At 42.6% G+C, this 23,042-nt stretch overlaps 1 protein-coding gene across 2 annotated transcripts in view; it reads right to left on the bottom strand.

The window, feature by feature from the left end:
• Window positions 1-21,274, bottom strand: part of POLR3E (RNA polymerase III subunit E) — a 232,323-nt gene extending 211,049 nt beyond the window's left edge. For both annotated transcript variants that reach the window (XM_085629041.1, XM_085629040.1), the window contains exon 1: window positions 21,113-21,274. The gene's annotated coding sequence lies outside the window, so the exon portion shown is untranslated. The remainder of the gene's footprint in view (window positions 1-21,112) is intronic.
• Between the last annotated feature and the right edge of the window lie 1,768 nt (window positions 21,275-23,042).

Raw genomic sequence — 23,042 nt, forward strand, 5'->3', positions numbered from 1 at the left:
ATTTTCAGGCAAATACCTGTATCATTGTCAGACCTTGTTCGAAGAACAGTGGGGTGGCATGAAGCAAGCAGAAGCCACTAGGCCGCAACCGTATGGTTGAGGGTGTTTGTCTTGGACGTCCTAGGGGCTGCCCTACTATGGCTGGAAACCAGGCCAAATGCAACCCCTTCCCCCCACTTGACTCTCAGAGGCTGCAATAGTGAGAAGTCACAGGCTTTTCAGGGAGGTAGTGTTGGTGGTGCTCAAAATCAGCAGTAAACAAACATGTTACTGTAATAAATGATTCTCCACCTACATGCTTTACTTTCAAGAAGACAAGAACTTCACTGCACATAAAAACTAAACAATATATGAACAAGAAGCAAGTTGGTGTCCTGAACGACTAATGTGGTATGGTCAGTTTCATAATATTAGTCCTGGTCTCTCAGTTCCAGATTTGGTAGGGGCACTGAGGCGGGTAACTGGTTCCTCCTCTCGCTCTCGCTAGCTCATGCTTCTGAGGAAGCACAATCCAGCAGTTCTTGTCAGAGCTTATTCTTAACGGGGGAGGATGGGGGGGGGGGGGGGAGGAGGAAGAAGGGGTGTTGCATCCGATGCGAAAGTTGATCAAATCCTCCTTGGCCAGGTAGCCCCCTGCCTGGAGCACCCACAGAGGCACAAAGAGAAACACGTTTTCTGCACCTCTCCGACACCAGCCAAACTGAAGAGAGTGATTAGAGAAATACAAAAGATTAGGCCCAACTACAAGGATCTCCTTCACCTTGCACAACAGAGTTTGCACTCACAACCATCACCCGACCATATACCAAACGGCAGTGCTGCAGGAAAACTGGTCGGCAACTCCCTGCGAAGCAAAAGAACCACATTAATTTCTAAAAGAAGCCTTGTATCCTTTTCCTTCACTTCAGGGGCTGGGTATTCTCCCCACAGCTTCCAAATTGTAAGGAACACTCTTCACCCGTCTAGGAAAACAAATTAACCTCCAGCTTGTGCAGGAATACTTGTTTGGGGCATTCAAAATGGACCCCACATGCCTCCCATTACTCTGGCTCACTTACACACAACATGCATGTAACACACAGGCCACAAACACAAAACACAGACATAATTTGGGCTAGTACCCGAGTAAGCGCAAAGACACAGAACTTTGAATGAGTGGACCTGTATGCTTCAACTTCAGTGACACATAAAAAAGATCTGGTCATAACTATTGATTCACAAATACTGTATGCGGTCAACATCGCTTGGTGTGCCAAACACGAGAGGGACAGTAAGCTACTGTTGGTTCAATGAACGCATGTTTGGTGCACCCTTTCACGCCACAGGACAGGTCCAGGAACTCTCTCATGTCAAAGAACAATCCTAGGCCTCTGTGCAGACAAATCAAAATCCAGGTTACACATGCAGTCGGGTACCCAGGGCTGGGGAACACTAATGTACACCATGCAGGGGACAATCCGGTCACACCGATCTGCATTTGAGAATGATGAACTTGCCAGGACATCTCTATCAGCTAGATCTACAATACATTCAGTTGGAAATATCTGCAAGCCAAAGGTAGAGGAAGAACACCTGCTTTGACTCAGGAGCGGGGGGGGGGGGGGGGGAAGAGGAAGTGAGAGGAGAGATAAAATTGCTTGCTCAGAAGCAAAAAGGGAGACATAATTAAACATAGGTGTCAAAATTGAATTAGCAACAGAAGTTGAGAAGGATCCAAGTATGGTTCAATACATTTCTATGCCTTGATCCAACACGGTCAAAGCAAAATTGCCTAAACAAGCAGGAATTTGAATTTTGAACAAGAAGAAATTTGGATTCTTGAGATTGAGCAAAAAAGAAAATGAGAAAAAAAAACATTGGAGAATTGATTTTAATGGATGAGACAAATTTTCTATGATTTCATAATGCTAGTGTTTAAAGTAAAGGTAATAAACAACATACATTTTAAACTGGACCCAATGGCTTGGTCAATGCTTGTTTTCTGTAGCATTCATTTTTAGATGTATTTTTCTTTGTTTGCTTCGTAACACACAAACAAGCATTGGCAAAGCTAACAGAACCTCACTACCCATGAAACCTCTACTTTTTTGACTGAAGTTCTCCAGGATATCGTGAAAGTGACAAAGACCATGTTCTAACATTTAGTATGAGGTGTAGTACCCACTTGAAACAGAGTTTAAGCATCTTCTATGAAGCAGAAAAAGCTGAATGTTCTTACTCGGATACACAGCTAAGAAGCACCAGATAGCTCCTTTTGTCGGTGAATGTCTCAACTGCTCAGGGATCTGGATTTTTTCTGCTCAGATGAATTTTCCAGAGATGTATAAAGCAGAGACGTAGTTGGAGAGAGGAGACCCTGCACAGAGAATTTAAATTGGAATGGTGAGTGTGGAGCCACCCTTTTTTAACCAAATCCTGGGCTAGCCAATATTGGATTTGAGTAGTGGAACCCCATACTCTAACTGGACTTCGACACTGCAAAATCTAAAGACGGCCAGGCAAGAACAGCTGACCTGACCACCCCCCCCCATCTCTTCATGCTTAAAGGTCTTAGGAGTACGCTGGATTGCCTAGATTGCTGAATGACACATCTTCGTATGTATGGATTGAACTGAGTGTAGGGGAAACAGTGTTTCAAGTTTTAGTGAGTGACCACAACATTAAATGTGCACGTTGGACCATAGGTTGAACCTCCACAGGGTTTCATAATCACCAAAAGGAGCACACCCCCTAAAGAGACATGGAGAGGCGAAGAGCCATCTTTTAATATCTGGAACTACAAAAGTGAAGCATTCTATCCATCTTGAGACTTTGTTTATTCCAAGTCTCTAAATCAACACAAAGTTACTTAGAGTTCTGGCACATTGGAAGAAGGTACATGTCACCACCTCATGGACGTATGTCTCGCGCATAGCGTTGCAGTCCACAGTGCTGCTCGCGCAGCGCAAGACCTCATGTAGGGGCTTCAGAAAGCTGACCACACGCTTGTGCGTGTATTTTTCTTTTTGTCGGCTGCAATTAACTTTAGTGTGCGTTTGTTTAAAAAATACAGCACGCAATTGGGCAAAGGCGGGGCATGTCCCGCCCACTTCCCATTGGTGTCTGTTACACAGACAGGGCAACATCTGGTTTGCATTATCGTACCCAGACGCGTGCACAATAATGCAAAACACATGGCTCGCATTATCGTACCCAGACGCGTGCACAATAATGCAAAACACATGGCTCGCTGATGTGCGCGCACCACTCGCGTGCTCGCGGCCGTCGCCACTCCCAACCTCCTTGCTGGTCTGTGTTTGATGCGGGGATGCCCTGTCTATGGGGATGCTGTTGGCTTGTTTTAAAAAAAAAAAAAAAAAAAAAAAAAAAAAAAAAGGAGTAGTTTCCAGCCTGGCAGACTTTGCGAAGGGTCCCCAGTCACATATAAAGCACAAGAATAAAGGCCTAAAGGTAACCAAATCATTGTTCACTTTACTGATGCAGGAAGTAGAAATATAACAGACATTTGCAATTGAGTCAATAAATGTATCCCTCCACTTCTACATTTAGCTATTGCATGCTTTTCATTTATATTCTGACATAACATTTTATGCACAAGTAGTAGTCAACGAACCGATGTAATGCAAGAAAATAAACTGCTCCCAGAATCCCATGGATTTAACTGGACACCTACTGACTGCCCACTGCACTGCTCCTGGCCTGCAGCTAATCCATTAGGAGTGACACAAAGTCAATGGGTGATAGAATCCGGACACCAGATGTGGGATTTATTAACCCTAATCTGCAAATCGGACTTTAATGGTGTGAAAGGTGCATGCTTCAAAGTCAACTGACAAGAAAATATTCTAAAATTTCAGGCTACTCCAGTGAGTTTGAAGGGTACTTTTCATGGGAGTGGGGTGAGTATTTAATAGAAAAAGAAGCACAGAATTTCACTGTCATTTGTGATGTTTCATCGCTTATGGAAAGTTGTCCCAGTGCTATGGTTTCCATCAAGTACGTGCTCAAGAACCCCTCCCTTCCTCTTGTTATTCTTTTATGACTTTTTACATTTCAAGATGTATTAACTGTTGTTCTAGGGGAGAAGATGTGGTCTAACAGCTACTGCAGCTGACCTTGAAGCTAGGGATCCGGGTTCGAGTCTTGCCAGGAACACTTAACATCCTGTGATTCTGGGCAAATCACGTAATCTCCCCATGCGTAACAAAAAATTATTCGATCAGTCTGTAATGCAACTGGTGCTCATGTAAAGTGCTCCGATACCTTCAGGTCGAATTTGCGCTATATACAAATAAATAAAGGCAAGCACAAGCCAGTAGGCTGCACCACAAATGGTTATGGACCGATTTCAGATTTGCCCAGACGTACAATCTGTCAAATCTAATTTTTTAACCTCCTATCCAGACACCCCCTGTTACATATGGTGTTACTCGGTAGGCTATAATTACAGCCTCCGAGCACAGTTAGGTTAAATGGTTTGACACGCACTCGCCCAAGGCTTTATTCTAGGTTGTAATAAACATTGCTTTGATAAACCAGTCCATCGCTTCATATAAACTCATTCTTTGGCAAGGATCCATGAAAGCTTGGTTCCTATTGACTGGCTGAAAGTTCAACTCCCAGCAGATACTGTCACTCAGAGCATATCCTGCAAGGCAGGCTTTAAAAAGAATCCCTAAATAGTTGACTGAGGTTAAGTTAGTTTAAAGCTGCACAATATGAGAGTGGTCACACTTATAAACCACATTTGGCAAAAAGATGCCCAATTTAACTTGTCATAAGCCCATTTGGTGACGGTGATAAACATTGATCCCATTAAAAAAAGTCTCCAGGCTCTTATAGCAGCCTCATACCCAGAAGTCGGCTCAATGAGACAGAGCAAATTAGGAACTAACCATTAAAAAGTCTGCATCTCTGTTCATTGGACCCGCAGACAATGAACATCTTGAAGCCTTTTCTCAAGTCAGACCCATAAATAGCTCACAACTTTCATAGGTCCTTGCCTTGACATGACACATTAGTGTGTTGAGACATTTCCCTTGCTGCATTAGGTTTCTGAAACCTTTCAAATTTTACTCTTGTTTAGATGTCTGCTAGGAAAGGACAGCGCCGTGAGCAGCAACCTGAAACAGCTTTCTTGCCTGCATGCTTGTGTATTTCTACACTTGTGTGTTCTTGAGACAGGAGATGACCATCATTAGATTGGACTTCTTTCATGACAGTGTACTCATGGGGGGTGGTGGGTGGGGCGGGAATGTTCATTAGTTTATTTTTGTTGCTACCCTAAGTCAGTTTGATGCACCGACTAGTCATATGGCATGCTACTGGGGCAGGTGCCCTGTCTAGTGAAGGTGAAGATGTATTTATTGTGGGTCGTTCAGCCAATGGAAAAGGACTTGGCGTGTGATGTCACTTGTGCATTGAATGGAAATGTGCATTATCAAAATGTTAATAAAAATAGATTTTTTTTTTTTTAAAGACTCTGTACTTGTGTGTTTACCCTCCGCGAGGGTCAGATCACAGACTGAAAAAACAAATTTGTGCTGCACATGTATTGCTTTCTTTTGATCAACAATTTTCCAACTTTCAAAGACAGTAGTGGTACAGTTAATTCTTGATACAATAAGATCAATTTAACACATTTAACTACAACAATATGAAAGATCTTCAATTGTTGTCAGTTTACCAATGAATCAACAATCTCCAAAATATATCAGCCAGGGAATAAGAAGAGTACTTTCTATTAAAACCTTGGAAATCACCCCTAATTGACTAATGCAGAGAAACATTAGAAATATTTTTTATTGCATATTAAGAACAACACTAGTTTCAAATAACCCTGCATGAGGACAAAAAGGGTGTGTGTGTGTGGGGGGGGGGGGGGGGGGGGGAGAAGGGGAGGAAGCTGTTCCCTGTTCATTATGGTATCAAAATAACTTCATAGTCCTGCGCAGGTAGCGAAGTGACTCTCGGGTGAGATAATGTGATATCACAAACTGGGCATGCCGATTTAATAACGAAGGAAAAGTTGCCAGAATGGTAAAATTATGGTTTTAGTGGAACATCAAAGAGATGTGTGCCATGACCCATTAGATAAGCAGTGAATGTAGGAAGTTTAAGTTTGAGTCAGTGAACATTGCAGCTTACGGTGGGATACTGCAGCAAGATGTTTTGGCATGTCTCACTGGATATTGGGCTATACTTGTGGCAGCTTTTGAGGCTTCGCACAGCAGATGGAAACCGTTTGCTGCTCTCAAGAAACAGTGCTCAACTATAGCATAGCTCTGGATTATAAAAACAGACACCATTGAAAGGCCAAACGCAGAGGGAGGAGAGAACGAAAAGATTGCCGTACAGATCTCTAAACTAAAATGTTTCTTCCAGAGACTAGATGAAAAAACAAATAAAAGAAATTTAAAAACGGGTCATTGATTTTGAGCTCCACAGGTCTTTATTGCCAAAAATAAATGTCACAAAAGGATATGTGCAGGGTCTGGAGACCGTAGTCAAGACAGAAAGGAAAGAGGAGCATTCAAAGCTTGCTGAGTAACCAAATGAGTCTCTGACGTACGAAGGGGTACATCGGTAACAAAAGAGGCCATCAGGGCACCCACCTTATACTCTGCACTGAACAGACCCACAAAGTAGCTAAAGACTTACCTCGAGTTTAACAGATGATGCGCTGCAGGATATTGAGATTCTACCAAAGCCCCTATCCATATAAAATTCTATGTGTGAATGTAATGACAATGTTTCATCATTAACTATGGGTAGGTGAGCAAAAACAATGGCTCCTGCAGTGTTGTTTAGAACACAAAATTGCAAATTATAGAAATGGGTAATAGTATTATCTCTGAGGGTTCCTGGGCCAGCAATCACAGGTGTGGTGTGTAGGAAGCTCGCTCTGTATATACTATACCAAAGTACGGTATAGTGTGCACAGAGTCCAGTGGATCCCCAAAGGCTTACAGTAGAAAACGTAGATAATACTTTACTCTCTATTTGTGGTAGTGTGGGCAAGCAGTAAGGCTATTCAGAGAGTAGTGTTAAGCATTTATTGAACACGCCCAGGCATGAAATGACGTCACACACTCAAAGACTGAATTCAGACCAATTATTTGCATTAAAGATATTTCTTTGTTGCATTTTATTGATAGAACAAAAGCAGGACTTGGTACAGGTAAATATGATTGTACTTTTTAAGAAAGATTGTTAAAAAGTAAGCTGGATGAATAATGACTTTTCTTATAGATTTGTAAAAATGTGAAAATACAGTTGTAATTACTTTTCAGGATTACTTTTTCTATTCAGTGTGATATGCCTAGATATCACACTGGGAGATTTCCTAGATAAAAAGTAAGTAAAACAGTTACACAAAACACAGTTTTCATACAATTTTCAACTCCACACGTAGAAAATTTCTCACAGGAATGGGAGATCGAACTAGACTGGTGCCAACGAGCGGAAGAAGTAGTGTATAAACGTAGAGGATGCTTTAAGAAATTGGGAAACAATATGGTACCAATGGCGAAGCTACAGAGGTGCATGAAGAGGCCTAATGTCCCCGTCACACTGACACATTTATTCTGCGACGAAAGACAGTGAGCCTACTATTATCTACTCCCTGTTTTGGGTAGAATTGTTAATTCAACACTATGATTACTTTCAAGATGACGGTGATTACATAAGCCTTTCACGATGCATCTTTGCTACCAACTCAACCTGGTTGTTTACATGCATATATATTCAGCTGTGTAATGTCTAATGAGCTGGTTTAATAAACCGATTTAAACAAAAAAAAAATATATATATATATATTTTATGTAACTATTCTGGTTGACATGTTGCACTCTGTGTCGGTCCAGTACTTGTTCCCTAGTGTTTCTTCAGGACTAAAGACTGTTCCAAACCCTGAATTTGGGTGGGTATCTAGAGTCTTCTTATTCTCACTCCCTGGTTCCGATCCAAAAGATTCTAGGTATCTATATCATACTCACCCCAGTAGGAATCCATAAATCAACCTGGAGGAAAGAAGAAAGATAAACAAACACTAAACGTTTTCTTGTGGACTACACATAAAATGCACGCCTGGTCTCTGCATATCATTTCATGTAGTGCCATGCTGTGTTGTCCGAGCTCTGCGTTAGCTCTTCTGTTGACTAGTGCCCCAGTCACTCGTGATAACACCGTGTAAAATAAAAAAAACTTAAGTAAAAATGAACAGACTACACAAACAGGAACCTCCAACATACAGAGTTGTTATTACAGATCAAAGCGTCATCACTTCTGACTCCCATGAGGAAAATATATTCCGTACCCCTGCTCATAGGCCTTAGGTCAAGGCAGAGTACCACTAGATAAATGTGGTTTCTGTAATGTAAAAATCAAGACTGGGAAGGTGATCAATGCGTAGTTTCGCCAGTGGTGCTCTCGTTTCACTTTCTTTTCCCCAGACAATGTCATACTCACGGTTCCAAGCGCCACCTGCTGCCCGTAGCCTACCCCTCGTCGTACCTGCATGAAGATGGAGTGCATGGTCGAAGGAGGCTTGGTTAAATATAGTGAGCCCAGTTGACAAGGCTCACCCGTGACAGAGACCCGGAAGTTGCTTCAACGTCAGTGAGTGTTTTTTTGTGCGTGCGAGACCATAGTGGTCAGAACATATATTGGCGGCCATCTTGGAATGGTTCCGTATCTAGTGAATAACGTGCTATGGGAATGACGTGTACTAGTACTGGACATCTTAGAATGGTTCAAAAGATCTCAGATTATTGGTGGAACACCGTTAATAAGAAATAATGTTTTCCATAGATGTGTGGTCGGTTCTATAAAAACTTCTTGTTGGTACATCCGGAGAATCTCATTCAAATAGCCACTGTGCTCGGGGCATATAAAGTAGTGGTTATAATGAAATGGTGTGTGGGATCTCAAGACAACCGTGTTACTCCCATGTGTAATCCGTGGTGTTCTATGCATTACTAGTTTTGCACACAAGTCACTCTAGGGTTACCGTGACCTCAGTTCTCTTAAAGTCCGGTGTTGTATATGGTCAAACTATTCAATCGACTCCTATGGCCAGTGAATAGAATTCAAAAACTTAGTTAGACTCAACTATAAGGTGGATTGAGGGATCGTGAAAAGGGTTTTCTCCTTCTCACAGTATAGTGATGTTCTCCCTACTCTGGTATATAACCAGGTGGCGATTATCAGTAAATTCATATGGTACCACCCTGCGCTGGTGCGCAAAAGGGAGATAAACTAGAGGACGAGGGCAGCAGTGCTCTAGCTTCCTAAAGGTGTATCCAGTGTAGAACTAAATGTTGCACTGAAGCCAAGGGATGTATATGGCTTTTTAGACAGAATACCCCTCATTGTTCTTTCCTGAATAGCGACCGCTGGTCCCAGTGGTGGCCTGCCTCCAATACTGTCCACCTGATGTCATCTGGGGTATGGTTGATGTTTGCAAAATGTGTCGACATCTTAGTAATGATGCGTTTACAATGGATGTTACTGGGGTGGTCCGTGATTCTCGTCTTAATGGTTCCGGTGGTCATGCCTACATATCAACGATCGCATGGACAGGTTATGAGATCAATACAATTTCTTGTATTACAGTTGGTAAGTCCTTTTAAAATCCATGGACGAATTTCTCCAAGATTGATCTCTTTGCTCATTTTAGTCAGTTTGCATACTATACAGTTTCCAAATGGGTAATGTCCAGTTATTGGGGGGACGTCCCCATAGGGCCTGCTGTTTTTTTGTTTTTTTCGTTTTTAGTGTCGTGTATGGTCAGAAGATCTCGTAGATTTTGTGTCTGCCTGAATGCGAACCTGGGGTCTGGGATGTCTAGGGTTCCACTCTTGAAAATCAACCACTTTTGTATTTTTATGATCTTCTGGATTTTGTTTGAAGGTGTAAACATCGTCACACAGGTAAGAGAATTATGGGTCTCCTTCTTCCGTGTCTCCAGTAGGATTTTGCAGTGATTATTTCTGGCCCTTTTATATGCCTGTGTGACTCTTCTCTTCGGATATTCCCGGGTGGTCAGATTGGTGCAAAGTTCTTTAGCTTGGGCATCATACTCCGAGAGAGCATCACAATTGTGCCTTAGGCGGAGAAACTGGCCAAAAGGGATGTTATCCCTCAGTGCCTTGGGATGATGGCTTCCATAAAGCAAAAGATTATTACAGTCTGGAATCTTCTTGTAAATCATGGTTGATAATCCATTCTCACCACGGGAAATAATTATGTCTAGGAATGGTATGGGCTGCTTAGACATGGTATTGGTGAAGTGTAACTATGAATTGAGACGGTCGATCCATTTACAGAATGTTTAACATGTTCCCATCTCACCATGCCACAGGCTCAAAATGTCATCAATGAATCGTTTCCACATTCCGATGTGGTCATGGTAGGGGTTGGTCTGTGCAGGTATGCATTGGTTCTTGAAGTCAGCCATATAGAGGCATGCTAGGCTGGGTGCAAAGGTGCTCCACATAGACGTGCCTTGTATCTGGTGAAATATTTGATCCTTAAATTAGAAGAAGTTTTCTTTCAAAGCTAGAGTTGCACACTCAACAATAAAGTTAATTGAAGTTGCTGATTCCCAGTGTGGTATAGCTAGAAGGTAGTTTTCCATAACCTAAATGGTGGCATCTGGAGGGCTATTCGTGTATAATACCTCTATATCCAAGGTCACTAATAGATCAATTTCTTGTGGATGCTCCAGATTTTTTAGTAGGTTTAGAGTATCAGTGGTGTCTTTGAGGTACGTAGTGGTTTCTGCAACCACAGGTCTAAAGAAGTTGTCGCAGAATTTGCTTAGTTGTTCCAATATAGAGTTGATGCCTGAGACAATGGGGTGTCCTGGTGGTGGTGGGGTCCCTTTATGAATCTTTGGTAGTATATAGAAGTATGGTGTTCGGGGTGTCGTATTTATGAGAAATTCAGACTCTTGTTGGGCAATTCAGCCCTCTGTACCTGCTTCAGTCTCCAGTTCGGTAATCCTAGTAGACAGCCTGGTGGTTGGATCAGTGGTAAGAGGGCGGTAATATTGCTTATTAGATAACTGTCATACACATTCCTCGTCAAAAGCAGATGTTGACATTAAGACTATTGCTCCTTTCTTATAAGCTGGTTTTATGATTATGTTGGGATCTTCGGTGGGACTTTGGATGATGTTCCTCTCTCTAGTGGACTGGTTGTTGAATCTGGTAGGGTGCGCGAGGACCCTCTCTTCTTTCAGGACATCTTTCTCAAAAGTGAGCACTTCACAATGTACCATTGCTGCAGTTGGTGTGAATCTGGATGGTGGTCTTAGTCCTGAGTCTTCAGAATCAGTGTAAGGTTTGTCCTTGAAGAAGGCACGAAGGCCGATCTTCCGGAAGAATTGATGCAACTCCTTATGTAGACGAAAGTGAGGAGTCTGTACAAAACCCAAGCCTTTTTAAAAAGTGTTCTCCTCCTCTGTGGTCAGCACCCTGTCTGATAGATTCACCACTAATTTTAGGTTATTGTGGTGTGGCTCCTCAGCCACATCTGTGGTTCTTGTTGCCACTGGACTGTCTTGTTGCCGCCCCTTCTTCTGCCTCTTCCTCTGCCCGATCTTCTGTTGAAAAAAAGGAGGCTGAGGTAAGAGTTATTGGTGCATCGGGATATGTGGTGGCACTGGATACATCTGGGGCCACATTGGGTGTTATTCAGGGTATGGGAGTCATCTGTTGGTGTCCATGAACAGGTACCATAGGGTAGTTGAACAATGGTGGGCGATTCCTTCCCAGTCGGTTACTGTTGGCCCCCATGGACACCAACAGATGACCCCATACCCTGGACAACCCCCAATGCGGCCCCAGACGTATCCGATGCCACCACATATCCAATAACCCTTACCTCAGCCTCCTTTTTTCAACAGAAGTTCAGGCAAAGGAAGAGGCAGAGAAGGGGCGGCAAACAAGACCGTCCAGTGGCAACCACAAGAACCACAGAAGCGGCTGAGGAGCCACACCACAACAACATAAAATTAATGGTGAATCTATCAGACAGGGTGCTGACCACAAAGGAGGAGAACACTTTGAAAAAATGCTTGGGTTTTGTACAGACTACTCACTTGGATGAGTTGCATCAATTCTTCCAGAAGATCCGCCTTCATGACTTCTTGAAGGACAAACCTTACACTGATTCTGAAGTCAGGACTAAGAAGACCATCCAGTTTCCCACCAACTGCAGCATTGGTACCTTCTGAAGTGATCACTTTTAAGAAAGCTGTACTGAAAGAAGTAGGGGCCTTCACAAACCCTATTGGATTCAACAACCAGTCCACCAGAGAAAGGATCATCCAAAGTCTCACAGAAGATTCCAACAGCATCATAAAACCAGCAGATAAGGGAGGAGCAATACTCTTGATGTCAACATCTGCCTATGACAAGCAATGTTTACGACAGTTAACTAATGAGCAACATTACCACCCTCTCATGACTGATCCAACCACCCGACTGTCTACTAAGATCACCGAACTGGTGACTGGAGCAGATACAGAGGGCTGGATTACCAAACAGGAGTCAGAAATTTTGATAAATACCCCACGAACACCATACTTCTAAATACTACCAAAGATTCATAAGGGGACAACACAACCACCAGGACACCCTATCGTCTCAGGCATCAACTCTGTATTGGAACTACTAAGCAAATTCTGCGACCACTTCCTTAAACTTGTGGTTGCAGAAACAACTATGTACTTCAAAAGACACCACTGATGATCTAAACCTACTAAAAAAATCTGGAAGCATCTACGAGAAATTGATCTACTAGTGACCTTAGATGTAGAGACATTATACACAAATATCCCTCAAGATGCCACCATCGAGGTTATGGAAAACTACCTTCTGGCTATACCACACTGGGAATCAGCAACTCCAATTAACTTTATTGTTCAATGTGCAACTCTAGCTTTGAATGAAACTTTCTTTCAATTTAAGGATCAAATTTATCACCAGATACAGGACACGTCTAAAGGGAGCACCTTCGCGTCCAGCCTAGCGTGCCTCTATATGGCTGACTTCGATAACAAATATATAACTGCAGATCCCAACCCCTACCATGACAACATCAGAATGTGGAAACGATTCATTGAGGACATTTTGATCCTGTGGCATAGCGAGATGGGGACATGTGAAACATTCTGCACATGGATCAACAGTCTCAATTCATACCTACACTTCACCAATACCATGTCTAAGCAGTCTGTACCATTCCTAGACCTACTTATTTCCCGTGGTGCGAATGGATTATAAACAATAATTTACAAGAAGACCACAGACTGTAATAGTCTCTTACGTTATGGGAGCCATCATCCCAAGGCACTGAGGGATAACCTCCCTTTTGGCCAGTTTCTCCACCTAAGGCACAATTGTGATACTGTCCCTGAGTATCATGTCCAAGCTAAAGAACTTTGCACCAATCACCACCCAGGACTTTCCGAAGAGAAGAGTCACACAGGCATATAAATCACTGCGATGCCCTACTGGAGACACGGAAGAAGGAGACAAATAATCCACTTACCTGTGTGACGATGTTTATACCTTCATCAAACAAGATACTGAGGATCATAAAAAAAAAAAAAAGACAGTGGTTGATTCTCAAGAGTGGAACCCTATACATTCCTGACCCCAGGTTCGCATACAAAAGGACAGAAAATCTATGAGATTTTCTGACCAAACACGCCCACTAAAAACAGAAAACAAACCAGCAGATTCTGTGGGGACTACCACCAATAACTGGACATTACCCATGTTGAAACTGCATAGTATGCAAACTGACTAAAATGAGCAAAGAGATCAATCTTAGAGAAAATTGTCCATGGATTCAAAGAGGACATACCAACTGTAATAGAAGAAATTGTATCCATCTCATAACCTGGCTATGCGATCTTCGATACGTAGGCATGACCACCAGACCCATTAAGGTGAGAATCACGGAACACCGAAGTAACATCTGGTGTAAACGCATCACGACTAAAATGTTGACACATTTTGCAAATATCAACCATGCCCCAGATGACATCAGATGGACAATATTAGATGCAGACAACCACTGGGATCAGCGGTCGCTATTCAGAAAAGAACAGTGATGGGTGGTCCATGTATATAGCTTTTTAAAACGGATTAGACGACGACATCCCTTGGCTTGCGTGCAACATTTAGTACTACACTGGATACTCCTTTAGGAAGCTAGAGCACTGCTGTCCTCGTCCTATCTCCCTTTAGCGCACCAGTGCAGGGTGGTACCATATAAATTCACTGATAATCACCACCTGGCTATATACCGGAGTAGGGAGAACATCACTATACTGTGAGAAGGAGAAAACCTTTTTCACGATCCCTCAATCCACCTTTTAGTTGAGTCTGACTAAGTTTGATTACTATAGACCCCTGGGATAGACAAACTTTTTAGAAAAATCACAATACGGTTGCCACTGTAGATTCAGACCTCCTATAGTCATGTGTCATAGTCGTTTAACCCATTGGAGAGAGTTTGACAATCATGCAACACTAGAAATTTTAGAGAGCAAGCCCACATGACTCATCTTTGCCCATTAACGAAATAGCAGGACAGACTTAAGATCCATCTAACCACTTCAACATGGCCACAATCATATTCCCTGACCATGGGAGTCAACAGAATAGTTTGACCGCATACAACACCGGACTTTAAGAGGACTGAGGTAACCCTAGAGTGACTTTTGTGCAAAACTAGTAATACATAGAATACCACCGATTACACATGGGAGTACTATGGTTGTCATGAGATATCGCACACCATTTCATTATAGCCACTACTTATATGCCCCTAGTACTGTGGCTATTTGAATGTGATTATCCGGATGTACCAAGAAGAATTGTTATAGAACCGACCACACATTATCTATGGAAAACATTATTTCCTAATAACGGTGTTTCACCAATAAAATGAGATCCTTCTAACCATTCTAAGATGGCCACAGCTACTATACGTCATCCTTGTGGCATGTCATTCAATAGATACGGAAGCATTCCAAGATGGCCGCCAATATACGTTCCGACCACTATCGTCTCAAACGCACAAAAAACATTCACTGACATTGGAGAAACTTCTGGGTCACGGTCACAGGTGAGCCTCGTTAAGTGGGCTCACTGTATTTAACCGAGCCCCCCCTCGACTGTGCATTTCATCAACAGGCAGGACAAGGGGTAGGCTACGGGCAGCAGACAGCGCTTGGAACCGCGAGTATGATATTGTCCAGGGGGGAAAAAAAGTGAAACAAGAGTATTGATTACCCCCACTCTTGATTTTTAGATTACAGAGACGACATTTATCTAGCGGTTCCCTGCCTTGACCCAAGGTACACTATGGCCGATGAGCAGGGGTAAGGAATATATTTACCTCATGGGAGTCCGGAGTGACGATGCTTTTGATCTCTAATAAGGACTCTGTATGTTGTGTGTTCCCGTTTGTGTAGTCTGTCCATTTTTACGTATGCTTTTTTTTACATTGTGTTATCACGAGTGACTGAGGCACTGGTGGCACTCACCAACATAAGAGCTGACGCAGAACTCTGACAACACAGCATGGCACTGCATGATATGATAATATGCAGAGACCAGGTGTGCATCATATGTGCTGTCCACAAGAAAACGTTTACTGTTTGTTTGTAAATCTTTCTTCTTTCCTCCAGGTTGAATTATGGATTCCTACTGGGATGAGCATGATATAGATACATAGGATCTTTTGCATCACAACCAGGAATTGAGAATAATAACCCTCTAGATACCCACCCTAATTTAGGGTCTGGGAACACAAAGTCTTTAGTCCTGAAGAAACGCTAGGGATCCAGTACTGGACCGACACAGTGTGCAACATGTCGACCTGAAAAGTGAAACCTTGATAGTTCACTACAAACACACTCACTGTGGAGTTGTATGTCTTAACTTAGCACACACTACCATATCTCAGTTTTTAACCTTACCGAAGCATCTCTGAATAAAACGTAATTTAATTTCCTTTAGGTCATTTTAGATCACACTCTCCACACTACATACGATATCCCACACACCCACATGCACCATCATGGCTGATACGACAAAAGATCTCCAACAAAGAGCCCTCTCACGGGGCCCGTAGGACATTGCAGCGCCTGCCCCACGAGGAGCAATACGCCAAATGATGAAGCATGACACCCACATGGGTGTTTGAGGGCAACACTTCCAAATAAGGAAGACTCCCCCCTAAAACCATATTTTCCAACCGACCACTTCTTTGCGCTCTTTCATAAGCCTGTTCTATAAAACCTCCCCACTTAGGAACAAGTACCCATATTGATTATACGTATCAATTTTAGTGAGGAGCACGGGTACTGGACCGCTTTGTGATTTATAAGAATGGAATTAGACACTCTAGGGGTAAAGGGCTCATGCACCCAGCTAGGGGGTGGCTTACCTATGGCATAGGCAGTGTATTGTAGGCATGGCACACAGGGATGACCTAAAAACAGCGGTTCAATCTCTAGTGCTCTCAAAACTGGACTATGGGAATGTCACACACTTAGGTCTACCCAAAACTAGCCTAACTCCAATGAAATCGACATTAAACATTAAATGAAGCAGCAGGACTTTACAGGCACACGTACCTTCGAACACATCTCTCAATCACTCAGAGCCCCAACTGGCTCCCAGTTGAAGCTAAGATCCAACTGAAGGTTGCATGCATAACCAGACAAAGCCCTTCACAACTATGGTCTTAAATACAAAGTGAATAGGATCAAGCTTTCAGGAGGAGGAAGGGATTCTAGAAGTACCAAAAATCCCTCATGGATTCAAACAAGCATTTGCAATGCAATAGGTCTCGCAGTTGTGAGTCTGAACAATTGGCATTGTAAATGGCAATGCCTTTTATTTACGTGTTGGTTTTCAAACCATAAATAAAAGGCATGGTCATTTACAATGCCAATATCTTAAACTCTTGCAAATGCGAGACCTACTGCATTGCAAATGCTTCTTTCTTCTGTTCTCGGGTCCCAAGTTAAAGTAGATGCAGGGGGGTTTAATAAACTCTCAACCTCCACTATCAGATCATCTATTTGGCTTAGGATGCACGCATGCCTTGTTTTTCTGGCACATTTATTCGGTTTATTAAGTATTTGAGCGTCATCAGCTGGCTTCCGTTTTACCATGATGGATGGATTAATTAAGTTCTAAACTACAGTAACAATCCAACCAGCACTCCAGAGTCCCCGATGGGACACTACCATTCTCTGTTAACCCCCACCCATTAGTCACTGCTCCCCGCGCCCTTGATAAGATGTACAAACAAACTATAATAACATTAAGCCTCAATGCGATGCCCCTTTATAAAAGCAAACGGTCACCAGCACAATATAAAACAAAATAAGTTAACAAAGAGAAAAAAGAAAACCATTAAGTAACAATTCATAATGAAGAAGTTAGAACGCAATGCCAATGTTAGTTATGACGTGTGTCCATAGTACTATAACAAAAGCAACTAGTCTTCAAGCCGGAAGTCAGGCGCCCTTGCCCGGGACGTGGGCGGGGCCTGCTCCGGCAAATACAGAAACCGGCGTGCCGTGCTAACGCGGGGCTCCCATCCTGAAGGGAGAGCCCCGCGGTGGCGGCCGGAGTGAAGAGAAGCCCCGGGTCCCAGGAGGGGGCCCGGGTGAAGACTGCGGCAGCCGAGGATGACCACAGCAGCGCGGGGCTCCCAGGAGTGCAGGTAAGCCCCGCAACAAAAGTGCTGCAGCCGCGAGGAGGAGCCCCCCCCAGAAGAGCAGCCCGGTGAGTGAAGAAGGGCTGGGGGGGGCTCCGTGTGGGCTATTATTGGCGAAAGTGTACTTTTGCAATTCTGAGCGGCCCCATCTTGCAGCGGGCCGCTCCAACTGGGCTGGCATGTCGTCGGAAGCGGGACAGGAGATGTGCACATCGCGTGCGTGTTCACGTGCGCGTACACCGGCTCAAATCCACAAAAAGCCTTGCGCGTGCCCATCTCCTGTCCCACTTCCGAGGCAAGTCAGCAACAAAAGATCTCGCTGGCGGACAGCAGCGCTTTGCGCTGCGTTTGCAGGCGAGACCTAAAAAGCCAGTCTTTCACCGGATCTGCCCCAAAAATCTGGAACACCCTACCACCCTCAATGAGAGCAATTACCTCACAAAAGCTTTTTAGGAAGGAAGTCAAAGCTGTATTACTAGAAAGACATGTTGTAAAAAACATATTGTATCCTATTGTGTTATACCTTGCTCTTCGAAGTAAATGTACAGCGTATCTGAAGTTACAGGTGTTCTTTCTGCACTGCAACCCTCATCAGCTCTCTAGCTGAATGCTCGGATGCCGTGATGGTCATGTTCGCGCTTTATAACAAACAATAAATAAAATAGTATTGCGACAGGTGTGTATTTAATAGATGCTAGAACCCCATAATCTATTTACACTGGTATTTTAGCAAAAGACGCTACATACATTTAAGTGTGGTATGGGTGCAATGTTCTAATGTGACACTTATAAGGCAAAAGAGGCAAATGAGCTATCAACAGCTAATGGTCTTGAGACAAGAAGGTAACTTAATTCTGTGACTCAAGGAGTCTCCCATATGTGACAACACACAGTCCATACAATAAAATATATAGAGGTTTCATTCTCAAGAGTGATTTAAAGGGGGTCTTTATCATGACAAAGTCAGGGTCATTTAAGCTGTTGCAATCCCATTTGTAAGGTCATGTAGTTACATAAACTGGAGAGAAGAGATTGCGGTATACACGTGAGAGACCCCATTGAAGAATATAAGGGGAAGAAACAAAGTTAAATAGTTCGCAAAATCGAAAAATGTATGTTAAATCAAAGCACTCTCAAGATAAAGGGAACTTGTTTGAACATCAACTCCTGATAAAGCAGGAGTAAATGTCCGAACAGCCAAGACGTACCCTACAGTGAAATGGACAGGAATCATCCCTGCATCAGTAATTCGCACTGGCTGACAACCCTCAACATTTGCCCCAAGGTAATGTACAACATTTGACTCTCGTCATAGTGCAGGTTCCAAAAACACTAATTAGGGAAAGTAGCTGTCTAACAAACCATCAAAACAATGGCCACAAATGACTACCACTGTAAGCCACTGCTTTGATATCATGAAAGAAACCATGCACTCATGGGAAGGCAGTGTGCCCATCAAAAGAAAAAAACACTGAACCAGCATAGAGCAAGCACCTGGCATGAGACCATGTATTCAACACCATGAAGTAAAAGAAATGAAAAAACCCTTCCAAAATATTTATAAATATTTAAAAAAAAAAAAAATAAACACTCACACATACATACACATAATGGACTAAAACAAAGCGCTCCATTTATACCACTCCCTTTAGCACCACGTGGAGCCAAAGCAGTATTGCTACCACTGAAGTCTGTCTCATTATTTATTACAGGACAAAAACAACAAACACTAATTATTTTTAAAATGTTTTAAGTAGTTGCCAAATTGATCGTTTGAAACCACTGGTGGATCGAACTAAAAACTGATATCAGGTGCGCTTAAAACATAATTCCTCTAGGTATCAGGCACCAAGGAAAAAGGGGTTTGCAGCCGTAAGTACCTCATCATGCCCATAAAGTGTCATCAGTCCGTGGCAGATTAGCTCCATGCGATTACATTGTGGGCATTAGTCACTTAGATCAGTGGTTCTTAACCTTTTGACTTCTGTGGACCCCCACTTAAGCATTATTGAGACTGGGGACCCCCACTGAATCATTATTGGAATCCAGGGACCACCACCGAATCATTATTGGAATCCAGGGACCACCACCGAGTCATTACTGGAAGCCAGGGACCCCGGCCTAAGCATTATCGATTATTTAAACTGCAAAACAATAAACAACAAATACAGAAGCAAGCAATCATCAAACAAATACACAATTATAACATTGTATTCACAAACAAATATAACAAAAAATCTAAATGTTAATGGGCTGGTTACCGCTTTTTTTTAAATTGAATTGACACCACTCATTGCCAATACTATATTCTGTTTGATTTTCTCTCTGAAATTAATATAATATTAACTTCATTTTAAACCTCCAATTTCAAATTCCTTCACAGTTACAGAATATTTTAACGTTTTTTATTTTGCTTCTTTATTTAATATAATCTGTTAACATTATATTTTCTAAACAGTTGCGGACCCCCCTGAATAGGTTTGCAGACCCCCACGACCACAGGTTAAGACCCAGTGATTTAAGATGATTTTTTGGCTATTAAGCTTGCTGTAATTTATGCCAAAGCCCTTGGTTTGTAGAGCGGTTTATTTACCTCGGGACATTTTTTCAAGTATTTGTAATGTAATCTTGGATAATATCACCAAATATGAAACTACAAGACCTAGCACATAAAGTACTATTGACTACAAAGACGGGACCGGCAGGCAAGGGTAACAAAGGACATGAGCCCACTCAAACAGAGCCCTCAGGTTCTCCCAAGTCAACATTTAAGTAGTTCATGTAGTCAAGGATTTTACGTTCCATTCTGGAATAGTTTGTCCCATTATAAATTAGGACACCAACTCCCAGAATGCACAGCACAACACTGGATGGGATAAGCTACTGATGAATGCCCCTCGGTAACTTGAAAGCTCTGCTCCAGAGGGTTGATATTTCTTACCAGTGAAATGCACTTTTACAGGGAGCGTACGACATTGATATGTATGTTCCCTGACCCTATCAAAACATAATTTAATCTTCTACGTAACAAGATACATGTTTAAAATGGATGCGAATTAATTTTGTAAAGAAACAAACATTTCAACAACTACGAAGTAGATATAACAACCACAGCATTTTAAGAAGCTGCGTTGTCAGAGAAACACAACTTAAACGATGGAAACAATTTCTGCCATTGACCTGTCGCTGCAAGGCGAGGTTTTTGAACGCATAAACTCAAAGGTGTGGGGAACCGGTGAACACGTGGAATGGACAGTCGCCTGTACCCTCCATCCACATGATGTAATAACCAGCAAGACCAAAAGAGACCATGCCAACCCACAACTAGAAGCACGGTCCCAAAAGCGAGCCTTACCTGAAGCCTTCCGACAGAAGATATTTAACAAAATATACGATTTCCTCTGCTTTGCTTTCGAATCCAATCGACTTCAATCTATGAGACTTAAGTCACTTCATTAAGTGAAGGTAGGGAAAGGCAATGGGAACGCTAGTTTATGCTGATTGACAGGCTAAGGGGAGGTAGTGGGCGGGACTACATGGTAGCGAACTGTTTCGTAGGTTGTATGATTGGCTAGACACAAATGGCCCGCCCCGGAAAAGCCGGCTCATCCCTCCCCGGAAGAAACTACCCGAGCTGTCCCGGAACAGAACGTGCCAATAATGACTGTACAGCCGTAGGAGGGCCGTCGTTCGAGGAAGAACGCATGCAGATTTTTCAGATTTATATATCATGGCGAAGGAGTTGCTCAGGCAGAATAATCTCTAGGAAGTCACAATGTCCTCTGCCTACAGCAGAAAGTCGAGTTAATCGGTCGGATAGGGTGCTGTCCCGCTAGGATCGGAATGGCCCGAGAAACTATAACAATGGCAGTGTCAGGGAGCGATCTAGTATTTTGTTGGAGAGGAGTGAAGAAAGTGCCAATAGCAGACAAAATGGTCAGACCAGCCCAAACCACAGGAGGCTGCGATAAAACTGCCTCGATCCAAATTCCTGACTCTTCCCTTCTCCCATAGGGACTGGTGAGCCTAAATAGGGCTGAGTCAGAGAAGGTGTTGCTCCTTTTGCTTCCTAATGTAGGTTTCATAACAGGAAACCTACTAACGCACAGGAGAGTTGAATTGCGTCATAACATTTAAAAGTGTTTGGCATGTTTCCACAGAAACTGGATATCGAACACAGTGACAGGACATGTCTGTCTGAAGCCTTGCAGAACTTCTTATGTGTAGCCTTGAAGAGCTGTTCTCTCAGGACCGACCTCTTGATATTAAACTGAAGAGAGGAGGATATATCCTTCTAGTCGGTGACTCGCATGAGGTGCAGCCTTGAAACCTTAGCTCACATCCCAACTTCTACATTTGAATGAATTGTATGATCCAAGGAAATTCGCTTTAATTCACTATATATCATTTTCCTTAATCAATTTGAGTGTACAGTACAATTAGATATCTGCAGTATTTAAAAACCTTATTGGTATATGGTTAATGTGAACAATCTTGCCTCATAAATAATAAAAGTCTAAGCCAAATCTACAGTCAACATGACATGCCGGCACTGCTTGTGTTAAGCATGGCAATGATGTCTAGGCATGGGGTGCTCTTGAATGTTTCAAGTTTGGAACAAGCACTATAAATGCTAACCTTATACAAACAGGGCTAATTGTTATTCCCAATGCATGTTTATGGTAGTCTTTATATGTGTGTCAATATCGATGTTGTATTTTCCACATTTCTGTTGCAGTTGTTCTAGTGACCACTATGTGGCACTGCAATGCATAAAACAGCTGCTGTTAAAACTTGGCAGGCCTCGAAAAATCATACACATTTTACTTGACCTGCAGGTCTAGTGACTTAAATAATCTACTCGACCTATTTGTAATGCTCTTGACCCATAAACTGGTTTCAAATGATGTGACCGTGGACAAATATTTTAATTATATTGAGCTGCCATTTCCTTTACTATCACATATGAGACACCTTCAAATGTGCGGGTTCAGCATGCCTGCTGTACAAAAACTGTTGTTTGATTTAAAAGACGAAACTTTTTTTCATATATAATACAAATCTAGTTGCATAAAGGATACACAGGACCCCTGACTTGCCTCTTAGTTCATTAGCAGCATGGTCATCAGGGCGGGGCCAGGAATGTTTCTTAATACATGTTTAAAAACTATCACTTAAAAAAAATACATAACTAAAGAATTAAGTGGTAGCACACTATCATTTGTAATCAGCAGATTTTACACTGAAATGGCCACAAACTTTCCCACTGACATGCAGCTTTACTG

Source organism: Triturus cristatus, chromosome 10 (genome assembly GCF_964204655.1).
Source record: "Triturus cristatus chromosome 10, aTriCri1.1, whole genome shotgun sequence".
In the NCBI taxonomy this organism is placed as follows: domain Eukaryota; kingdom Metazoa; phylum Chordata; class Amphibia; order Caudata; family Salamandridae; genus Triturus; species Triturus cristatus.